Here is a 12,067-nt window from a genome sequence, read left to right on the forward strand (position 1 = left end):
CCTGTGGCCTGGGAGGATGTTCCCAGAGGCCTGGGGCTGACAGCAGGATCAGGAGGACCGGGCATCCCAACCAAGCCCTGTCCGGGGGTACTCTGGGCTCCAGCGTCAGAACCGTTCAGCAGGGCCCTTCCCCTGCGAGGCTCGCAGCCTCAGAGAAAGCAAGCAGTTTCTCCAAGGTCACCCCGCAGGGAGGGGCAGAGTGGGCCGCTCGCCCTCAGCACCAGCCTTTTCCTCCCTGCCCCTCCGGGTGGCAGAACCTCTGGAGGCTGTAGCCTGGTAAGCAGGGAGGGCGAGGGGGCTGAGGGCCTCCCAGCCTTCCCTCACCTGCCAGCTCTTCTCCCACTGAGGAGAGTGGCCTTCGGGCTGCAGCATGAGGGCTGCGACTAGACAGGCACTTACATTGTTTGTCGAGCCTCAACCAGGCTGTGAGCTGAGGGTGGGGACAGGGTCTGCCTTAAGTGGACAGGATGTCCCAGGACATCTGCTTACGCTCTTGACCCCTGTGGTCTCTTCTGGGCATGATATGCCCCATGCTTAAGTGCCGGCACATGGCCACAGTGACTTCTCTGCCACCCTCTCTTCCTCGGGCCAGGGTCAGGGCACCTGAGGTTCTAGGCAGAGCTGGAGTGCAGAGCCAGGCCTGGCAGGTGGGTGCCCAGGTGCTGCAGGCCCCAGACACCAGCCCACGGACCTGAGCTCCCTGGCTTTGGCTGGTGAGTGAGACCCCCCACCAGCCTGCTGCCCCTCCAGGGAGTGGGCCTGGGTACAGCTGACCCTTTGTCTGCTTCTGGCCCCTCCTGTGCCTGCCAGGCTTTCAGCTAAACATGACTGTTTTGCCTATTTCCTAGACCATCCTCAAAGGAAGTTTATAGGGCCTCTCAGGGATATCATGTCTCTTGTCCATCAGGTCCTGCCAGACATGTGGGCACTTCAGTATGCCTGGGAACAGGCTGGAGGTAGCCAGGGGTCGTGACCTCCTTCTGGGACCTAGCCCCAGGGGTTCCCATAGGCCCTTCTCCATCTGAGCAAAGGCCTGGTAGGCAGCTGCCCCTTATCCCTGGAGGGCACTTGGGGAGGTGGAAGTAAGGGGAGGAAGGTCAGGCAAGAGATCTGTCCCTGCCTTTCCCACCCAAGGCCGGTTGAATGAGGGGTGCCCATCCCTGCCTGCCTCCCCTTCCTACAGGTGCAGCAGGGGCTAAGCCCCTTCCCTGACCTCCAGCAGGTGCTGATTTCAGATTCCCAGTGAGTGTTTCTGGGGTGGCCCTTTTCATACTCTCCCTGACCTTCAGGCCCTGGTGAACCACTGGCCCAGTGGAGCCTTGGCCTGGGCCAGCTTGTTTCCTGCACTGCCACCAACCAGAACCTGGGGCTGTGTGCCCTGACCCCTGGGCAGACAGAAGGAAGAAGCCGAGTCCCCCTTCCAGGTTCAGACCTGAGGAAAGCCCCTGCCATGGCGATGGGTAGTGAGGAATGCGGGCTCTGGACTCAGGGGGCTGCGGTTCTGACCTTGGGCAAGTCTTACCTTCTCTGCCTCCCTCTCCTCAGCTGTGAGGTGGGAGTAAAAGCACCTGTTTCACAGGTGTGTGATGAGCTTTAGGTTGTTAGCCTGAATGGAGTTCTGGGGGAGGTGGTGGGCAGCGTGATCAAGGCTACATTGCGTGTCCATTTCTCTGAATCCCTGATTTTTTCATTCTCCAGGGACTCGAAGTCACTGTGAAAACCAAATCTGTGCGATGCAGGTGGTGGGCATGGGAAATGTACCTTGCAGGCCCCATCCTGTCCAAAGGGAATAGACTTGCTCGTCCGTGTGGGGGAGCTGGTATTCCTGGGCCAGGCCCGCCCACTGTTCTGCAGACACCCTGGTGGCCATCTGGCCGCCCCACCTTCCAGGGTGGGCCTTTTCTGCTTATATGTTACAGGCACTGTCATGTCACCTCCAGAGAGGCCCTGCTAGGCATGTGGGTTCCCTTCCCTGTGCCCCTTCCTAGGGCATGTGCCTCTTCCCTGAAACCCAGCATTCACTGGATGTGTCTGAATTATGTCTTCATGAGAGGCCTCACATGAGGCTCAACATAGCCTAGTTTGTGGAAGACCAGAAAGCCAAAGCCGAAAGAGGTGAGGGGCTCAGAGCGCCCCCGGGCAACCTGGGTCCTTAGGCTCCATCCCTGTTCACCCCACGCCCCCTCCCACAGCACCTGCAAGGACACCTGTGGTCAGGGAGGTAGCCTGAGAGAATAAGGCTGGCATAACCGCCAACCCCAAACCAGACGAACACTAACGGGGATGTTCTAGACACGACAGTCAGCACAGCATCTTCCAAGGACTCCTCCTACACCCTGGCCTGCCCTGGCCCTTCAGTCTGAAGTGACCGATGGCGGGCATGTGACCTGGGATATGTGCATACATCAGGCTGGTTTTGGGGTGCTGGGTAGAGCCTTGGGGAGTGGGGGCAGGGGCCCTCAGGGGTATGAAAGGTTTGCATATTCCAGAAGCACAGAGGAAGCTGCCATAAGCTACAGCCGTCCTGCTGCCCCTGTCTGGCATCTGGCCAGGTGTCTTGCCAGTGGGTTTCAGCCCCGGGCAAGGTCGCTATGGATTCAATGTGACCAAAGAAATCGACAGCAAAACGTTCTTGGGTGAAAAGGTTTATTACCCGGCTTGTTTTCCTGGCGGTAGGTCGAGCACTAGCGTCTCTGCCCCCGCCCAGAGCACTGGGCCGAGCTCTCTATGGAGTGCAATAATAGCTATTGCCTAAAGCTGTGGAAGCAGAAGCCAGCAACAGGCCAGTTACATCATCAGGTGGTTTAAGTTCAGTGAGGATCCTGGCCGTAGGAACCCCAACTTCCCCACACTCCACCCCTTCAGGATTCTCGCCTTACAATCAACACACTTTCAATCCTCCGCAGTGGTCCCTCTGTGACAAGGCTGGTGCACTGCAACCAGATTCCACAATAACAACAGAGGATAACAACAACTTAGAGGTAATAAAAATTAAGATACAGCAAGATTTTGATACAAAAATTATAATAATCCTCAAGCCAGAGGTCGTTCCCAATCCACAAAGACCTTAGGGGTGATAAGACACATGTTTTAACACCACCAACAGAGGCCAATCTTGTCCATCAGGTAGGATGCATGCAAGAGAGTGGTCCTGTGACAGGACTGTAGCAGGAAGGGGGTCCCTTCCAGGTCTAGTGTACCACACTTTCACTCCTTTCCCCGTGGGGGTTACTGAAGGGTCCATATGTAGTGCTACTGGAGCTGCATGCACTGGCCACAATGATAAAACAAAACTCCCTGGTAAGATGCTCCTACCTTCTGGCCGTTCAGGATATACTACTGTGACCTTTGGGGGCCACTCTGCTGTTATTCCAGGAATACACAGGAGGCCAGCTTCCAGGCCTTGTCCCCAGGTGTCAGGAGAGCCAGCCATCACTGGTCCATGTGTCGTAAGGTCCAAGGCCACGTCCACTCAATGGAGTCTCCGGGGTTCAGTGCAGTTGGTGCTGGCAGCAGGATGTTATTCTGGTGGCTGAACCTCGGCTTCAGTGATTCTTCCTTGGTGTGTACTTGCAGTTGTACAGGGGAGGCAGCCGTGTGTGTTAACATGTCTACGGGGCTCAGGGCTCCCTTTCAGGGTCTCTTGTTCAAGCACCATAGCAAGGTCCATAAGCGGACTGACCATCCCTGCAGACTATTGGTATCTGACTTTAGCCCGGATTTTAACAAGCCACTGTGCCTCTCTGCCATGCCTGCTGCGGTAGGATTGTATGGCACATGAAACTTCCACTTGATTCCCAGCTGTCGCACCCATTCTTGCAGTGTATGTCCAGTAAAATGGGTGCCCTGATCACTCTCAATCACCTGTGGTCAGCCATAGGCGGCAAAGAGATGCTCCAGGCCTCTGTTGGTCGTCTGCTGGTCTGCACAACGGGTAGGAAAAAGCAACCAGAAGTCTAGTAGCCGTGTCTACACAAGTCATTGCATACCGATAGATATCCTTCTGACACAGGTAGAGGCCCAATGTAGTCTATCTGCCACCTGATGAGGGGTATAGGCCCCTTAGCTATTGTCCCATGTTGTTGTGGAACTCGGTGTAAGTCCCTTTTGGAGCACACGACACACTCCTGCTGGGCTCTACTAACTTCTTCAAAGGTCAAAGGCAAGCCCCACCGACAGGCTACAGCCCACATTGTCTTTTGCCCTGCATGCAACAAACACTGATGTAGCCATTGGGCAACATTAGAGGCAGGCTTTCCTTCTAACCAACGTATCTGGGCCAATTTATCTGCCTCATCATTTCCTGGGGATGCCACTGGGAAATGACCTGTCACATGGTACACTGAAATTATTTTAGTCTGACCACAGGACCATAAGTCTTGCCATAATTCTTGCCCCCAAAGGGGTTGGTGACCAACCAGCCAGTTGGCATGGTACCAGGTTGGTAGCCACAGGGTCAAGCCCCGATAGACAGCCCAGCTGTCAGTGCAGACAACTGTAGGACAGGGCTCCTGGCTGGTCACAAGCCACACAGCCCACAGCTCTGCCCACTGGCTGCTCTTCCCCTCACCATCTTCCATCCATATTGTCTCAGTCTTAGGATGGAAAGCTATGGCCCTCCATTTTGGGGGCTGCCCACAGGTGGAGCCATCTGTGTACCATGCATCTTCAGGTATAGGGGCTCTTCCCTCCGCATAGGGACTCTCTGCTACTGATGGTTCAAAAGCACGTTCTTCCTGCTTTTCACTAGTATATGGCACCATCCCCAATAAGCATTGGAGTTCTTCACTCAAGGGGCTACTAGAGAGGGCACTACACTGCTGTACGTAAGCACCCCACTTGGCCAGTGTGGGTGTTTGCACCACACCACTCCTTGGCTTTTGGGTCCAGTCTCGTACCCACCCCAAGATGGGATAAGTGGTTATTACCTTTATTGGGGCCATTCCAGTGATGGGTTCTGTAGCCAGCAAGGTGTGATACACGGCAGCCAGTTGTTGTTTTATAAAAGTGGATCATAACTCTGCCCCCTTCCAGAGTTGTGACCAGAATCCACAGGTTGGCGAGTTTGTTCAAGCCACTGCCAGAGACCCCAGCCATAACCATGTTCACTGACATGAACATCCAGCTCACAGGGCCTTGAAGGGTCTATTACACTCAAGGCCTGCATGGCCTTAACCGCCTGTTTTGCTGTAGTAAAGACCGATGCACATGTCTCATCCCAGTCCACCTGACACCCTTTCATACCAAACGGTATAAGGGCTTCAGAATTTGCACCAAGTGTGGGATAAACACTCTGCAGTAGCCTAGAAGACCCAGAAACTCCTGTAGCAATGCTGAAGTTGTGGGGGTAGGAGAGGCCTTTGTCTATAACTGCTTCTGGTATAACCTTGGTCTTACCCGACCAGAAGACCCCCAAGAATGTAACAGACAAACCAGGTCCCTGAACCTTGGTGCTGTTCACAGCCCATCCTTTCTCCTGTAGATGTTGCAGCAGTCTAGGTGCTGCACCTTCTAGATCTGAAAGAGAATCGGACGTGAGCATGACATCATCAATATAGTGGTCCAGCTGCACCATTGGCGGTTTCTCCCATGTAGCCAAGGCCTGGGCTACAAGTCCATGATGGATGGTGGGGCTGTGGATGTATCCCTGTGGGAGGACGGTGAAAGTCCATTGCCGTCCTTCCCACGTGAAGGCAAACTGTCCCTGACTTTTCTGCTCAATGTCAATGGAAAAGCAGGCATTAGCAAGATCTGCCACATAATGGTATGCTCCTAGTTCATGGCTGAGGGTATCCATCAGGCCTGCAATAGCGGGGACAGCAGCATGCATAGGGGGTGTGACTTTATTCAGTTCTCTGTAATCCACAGTCATACGCTAGGAGCCATCTGGCTTTTTTACAGGCCACACTGGGGAATTTAAAGGACTATGGGTGGGCTTTATAATACCCCCTTTTCCAGCTCCTGGAGAGTTTCTCCAATCTCTTTATGCCCTCCAGGCAGTTTGTATTGTTTGGTATTAGTCACCCGCCGAGGCACAGGCAAAGCTATGGGCAGGTGCCTAGCATGTCCCCTCAGAACTGCCTTCACCACACATACTCAGTCTGAACTCACCTGCAGTGGTCTGCAGCCAGAGACCCTGCAGGATATCAATCCCCAAAATATACTCAGGGATAGGAGATATATATACACAGTATACTCTTTTGGGAGTAGACACCCTATTCCCAAAGGGATTTGGACTTTTTTCACCCTGATAGCCTTCCCCCCGTATCCATCTATGATAGTGGGGGTCCTGGGGAGCCTCTCAGGGTTACCGTGAATCAGTGAACATTCAGCCCATGTCCACCAGAGCCAGGACACGTTGTATGTTCACTGGGGACCAATGGATAGCTATTTCAACATGTGGCCTCCGGTCCCCATGCTGGTCCCTCAGGGAAGATACCTTGACCTTCCCCTCAGTCAAACCGTGTTCCCCAGTCACCTTCCTGTGTGGGCTCGAGTGAGGTTGTCTCGTTCCCCAGCAGGAAGTCTTGCAAACACACAGGCCGGACTCGTGGCTCTGTCTCTGACCTCTGCCTCCTTGGTCTTAATGGCTGGAACTGCTGCTCTGGTTTCAGCTGTTGCCATAGCCATAGTAAGATTGTATTGGACTTTCCATCTAATTTCCTTCCATCTTCTCCTGCCCATATTAAATCAACCCATATCTGGGTCCTCATAACCTTCAGGGGGCCCTGTAAATTCTTCTTGTGAGTAACAGGTCTTATTTCTTTCTGGATTCTCATTGCTTCTGCCTCTCCTAAGTCTGCTACTATACGTGTTCCCTCACTTGTGGGCTGCCCTAAGTGAGGGGAAAGAATGGCCACTGGAGACCCAAAGAGGGATGTAGGAGCCATTTGAAGTACAATAGTTCTCATCCCATTAGTGAAAATCTCTTCATCTGGGCCATAATTCTCTGGACTATAGATGGCATTTCTCATGCCTAGCTCTCACAGCACCTGTTGGAGCTCAGCATATGTCTGCCATCTAACAGGAGAGGACAGTAGATCACCCAGATTGGACCACACAGCACAAAGTGCAACCATAAGCCAATCGAGGAGGGAGGGACTCCCTGGGGTCTGTAGTGCATTTTGTAATCACTGCCTCATTGCAGGCTGCACTGTCAGGGAAGACAGCTTTCCCATCTCTGATCCCGACAGAACAATTCCATCCACCCCGAAGTCCCACAAGCTGATATTGACTCCGAGGGCTTCTGCCTAAACCAGGAGCCAAAATCCACCAGCTCAGCCTGAGTATAGGGGCAGATCACAGAGTGCTCCACGACCTGGGGAAGGGGCTGCTCCTCTCCTTGGGGAACTTTCAGCTGCTGGGTCTTTATTTTCTTTACAACCACTCGGTGTGCTTTCAATACAGGAGGCACCAGAAATGGGGCTGATGGCACCTTTCTCTCCCCTCCCCCAAGTGCCTCCTTTGCTACCGTGCTTCGCAGCAATGCCAGCTCAGTCTTCAGAAGGTCTCTTACCTTCAGCTCAATGCTGCGCAGCTGACGTTCTCATGCCACCTCCACCTGTGCTTCCCTCAGGAGTTCCTCTGTTTCCTTGATGGCCTCTTCCTCCTTCAGAACATCTGGCAGCGCCGCTGTCTCGTCTTCAATGGCCTCTTGCTCCTGGTGCTCTCGTGCCGCCTCCTCCCGCATCCAGGCCATCTCCCTCCTCAGGGCATCCAGAGGTTTGCAGCTCGTGTTCTTGTGCCGCCATTTTTTGGGTCCTTTCAGGAGCGTGTCCTTCTCCTCTGTAGACTTTTTTAATACTGTGAGAAGCAGCCAACCCACAGTCCCCACTGCCTCCCGGGCACTCTGCTTCTCAAAGGATCTGCTTACTATACCAAGGGCCACCCCTCCTGCCCCAGGGGTCACCTCCCCTTGCCTCCAGTCCTGGGGTGGGGCCCAGCCCTCTAGGAGGCAAGCCCCCTCAGACCACACACCCACTGGGGGACAATCCACTGTCTCCCCGTTCATGGGGCAGCCCGCTGAGGCACCCCTCCCATGAGGGCAGCCTTTTTCCTTGGTCAACAGTGAACCCTGCCGACTTTACCAATTGTCTTGCCAGTGGGTTTCAGCCGCAGGCAAGTTCGCTATGGATTCAATGTGACCAAAGAAATTGACAGCAAAACATTCTTGGGGTGAAAGGGTTTATTACCCGGCTTGTTCTCCAGCGGTAGGTCGAGCACCAGCATCTCTGCCCCCGCCCCGAGCACTGGGCCGAGCTCTCTATGTAGCGCAATAACAGCTTATTGCCTAAAGGTGTGGAAGCGGCAGCCCAGCAACAGGCCAGTTACACCGTCAGGTGGTTTAAGTTCAGTGAGGATCCTGGGCATAGGAACCCCAACTTCCCCACAACCTGTAACTTCTCAGGGACATTTTCCTACATTGGTGGTTTTCAAAGTTTAGTCCCCAGACTGGCAGCATTAGCATCGCCTGGGAATTGTTGGAAATGCAAAATTTCAGGTCCCATTCCAGCACCACTGAGTGAGAACATGTCTGGGTGAGGGCCAGCATCTGTTCTACCAAGCCCAGGTGATTCTCCTGCAGGCTGATGTTTGAGAACAACCGCTCTAATAGTCAGATAACCTTTATTTCTCCCCAACTTCAAGCTCTACTACAAAGCCATGGTAATCAAGATAATTTGGTACTGGCACAGGAACAGAGCCACAGGCCAGTGGAACAGAATAGACTCCAGACATTAACCCAAACATATATGGTCAATTAATATTTGATAAAGGAGCCATGGACATACAATGGGGAAATGACAGCCTCTTCAACAGTTGGTGCTGGCAAAACTGGACAGCTACATGCAAGAGAATGAAACTGGATCACTGTCTAACCCCATACACAAAAGTAAATTCGAAATGGATCAAAGACCTGAATGTAAGTCATGAAACCATAAAACTCTTAGAAAAAAACATAGGCAAAAATCTCTTGGACATAAACATTAGCAACTTCTTCACGAATACATCTCCCTGGGGCAAGGAAAACAAACGCAAAAATGAACAAGTGGGACTATATCAAGCTGAAAAGCTTCTGTACAGCAAAGAACACCATCAATAGAACATAATGCATCCTACAGTATGGGAGGATATATTCATAAGTGACACATCCAATAAAGGGTGGACATCCAAAAATATATAAAGAGCCCATGCACCTCAACAAACAAAAATCAAATAATCCAATTAAAAAATGGGCAGAGGAGCTGAACAGACAGTTCTCCAAAGAAGAAATTCAGATGGCCAACAGGCACATGAAAAGATGCTCCACATCGCTTGTCATCAGAGAAATGCAAATTAAAACCACAATGAGATATCACCTCACACCAGTAAGGATCACCACCATCCAAAAGACAAACAACAACAAATGTTGGCGAGGTTGTGGAGAAAGGGGAACCCTCCTACATGCTGGTGGGAATGTAAATTAGTTCAACCATTGTGGAAAACAGTATGGAGGTTCCTCAAAATGCTCAAAATAGAAATACCATTTGACCCAGGAATTCCACTTCTAGGAATTTACCCTAAGAATGCAGCAGCCCAGTTTGAAAAAGACATATGCATCCCTGTGTTTTATCGCAGCACTATTTACAATAGATAAGAAATGGAAGCAACCTAAGTGTCCATCAGTAGATGAATGGATAAAGAAGATGTTGTACATATACACAATGGAATATTATTCAGCCATAAGAAGAAAACAAATCCTACCATTTGCAACAACATGGATTGAGCTAGAGGTTATTATGCTCAGTGAAATAAGCCAGGCAGAGAAAGACAAGTACCAAGTGATTTCACTCATATGTGGAGTATAAGAACAAAGAAAAACTGAAGGAACAAAACAGCAGCAGAATCACAGAACCCAAGAATGGACTAACAGTTACCAAAGGGAAAGGGACTGGGGAGAATGGGTGGGAAGGGAGAGATAAGGGCGGGGAAGAAGAAAGGAGGTATTATGCTTAGCATGTATAATGGAGGGGGGCACAGGGAGGGCTGTGCAGCACAGAGAAGACAAGTAGTGATTCTACATCTTACTACGCTGATGGACAGTGACTGTAATGGGGTTTGTGGGGGGCACTTGGTGAAGGGGAGAGCCTAGTAAACATAATGTTCTTCATGTAATTGTAGATTAATGATAACAAAATTAAAAAAGTAAAAAATAAATTTAAAAAATTCTTCCACAAAAAAATAAATATTTGTGAAACAAATCTATGACAGTGACATTAAAAGTGCATGTCACCCACCTTTTTGACTTATTTACATATTGAAATAATCTGATGTTAAGTTTGATGTTTGTTGTTTTGTTTTTCAAATATACTATCAACTTAAGGCAGCTTTCATCTATTCCTAATTTTTTTCTCCTTTTTAATCAAAAATGTTTTACCAAATCTATTAGTTTTTTCCTCTATTCTATTGATACGATGAAATACAATGAACCATTCTTATATCCTTAACATTTTTCTTTGACATGCTGTAGTATTTTAATACAGTGTTGACCTCAACATGCTGATGTTTATGATTTTTTAAAAGCTCTTTATAAATGAGATCAGTTTCAGCATGAATTGGGAAGCTTCCCATCTCTTTCTATTTATGGAGCAGTTTAATTGTCATGGGCTGTCTGTCCTTTGAAAGCCTGAGGGGCTGCAACAATAGAACCAGCTGGGCCTGGGGTACGGGGAGGTGGGAGGGTGGCAGTGGTGGAACTGAGAGATCTCAAACTGCTCAATTTCTCCTTTGGTCATTAATCTGTTTTCTAGTGTTCTTTTGTGGTTGCATTTCTGTCCTTTTGTTTTTACCTCTTCAAGTGACTATTGGAAACTTCCTTTCCTAGACCATCCATTTGCTCAAACTCACCAGTAAGCCAACTAATGCAATTTAAAACAACCTATTTCGCTTGTTAGATTGGGAAATATTAAGATAAAACATCTAATTGATACTGGGGTTCTTGTTCAGAGCCAAAGAATGAACTTCACAAACACTCAAGGTATGAATGCAAGGTAGAGGCTTTTATTAGATAAACTGAGAGGACAGAGCTCCTGGCTCACACCAGGAGGGGACAAGAGGGTTCGTGGTGGTGCATTCTCTAGGGGTTTTATATGCGGTTGAGGATTTTCAGGAATGGGGGTAAAGGGCTAGGGGTGCAGACTTGTTGTAAGACAGCCTGCCCTGCCCCCAGGTGGGCTGGATTTTTGTTTGCTGGAGAGGGTTTAAATATATTACTTCTTGACTTCTTGGACTGTTTATAGCTGGGATTCCTTATCAAATTAGTCTTTTGCCTAGGTTGCAGATTACTCGATTAGGATTAGAGAAGGAAAAACGGCACATAGGTACAGTTAAAAATAAGCTCGGCCTATCCTGCCTAAAGCAATCTATAGATTCAGTGCAATTCCTATTAAAATACCAACAGCATTCTTCAACGAACTAGAGAAAATCATCCTAAAATTCTTATAGAACCACAAAAGACCTTGAATAGCCAAAGCAATTCTGAGAAGGAAGAATAAAGCAGGGGGAATTATGCTCCCCAACTTCAAGCTCTACTACAAAGCCACAGTAATCAAGACAATTTGCTACTGGCACAAGAACAGACCCATAGACCAGTGGAACAGAATAGGGAGCCCAGATATAAACCCAAGCATATATGGTCAATTAATATACGATAAAGGAGCCATGGACATACAATAGGGAAATGACAGCCTCTTCAACAGCTGGTGTTGGCAAAACTGGACAGCTACATGCAAGAGAATGAAACTGGATCACTGTCTAACTCCATACACAAAAGTAAACTCGAAATGGATTAAAGACTTGAATGTAAGTCAGGAAACCATAAAACTCTTAGAAGACAACATAGGCAAACATCTCCTGAATATAAGCACGAGCAACTTCTTCCTGAACCCATCTCCTCGAGAAAGGGAAACAAAAGCAAAAATGAACTCATGGGACTACATCAAACTAAAAGGTTCTGTACGGCAAAGGACATCAACAAAACAAAAAGGCATCCTTCAGTATGGGAGAATATATTTGTAAACGACATATCTGA

The sequence above is a fragment of the Manis pentadactyla genome, chromosome 11 (genome assembly GCF_030020395.1).
Source record: "Manis pentadactyla isolate mManPen7 chromosome 11, mManPen7.hap1, whole genome shotgun sequence".
NCBI lineage: Eukaryota > Metazoa > Chordata > Mammalia > Pholidota > Manidae > Manis > Manis pentadactyla.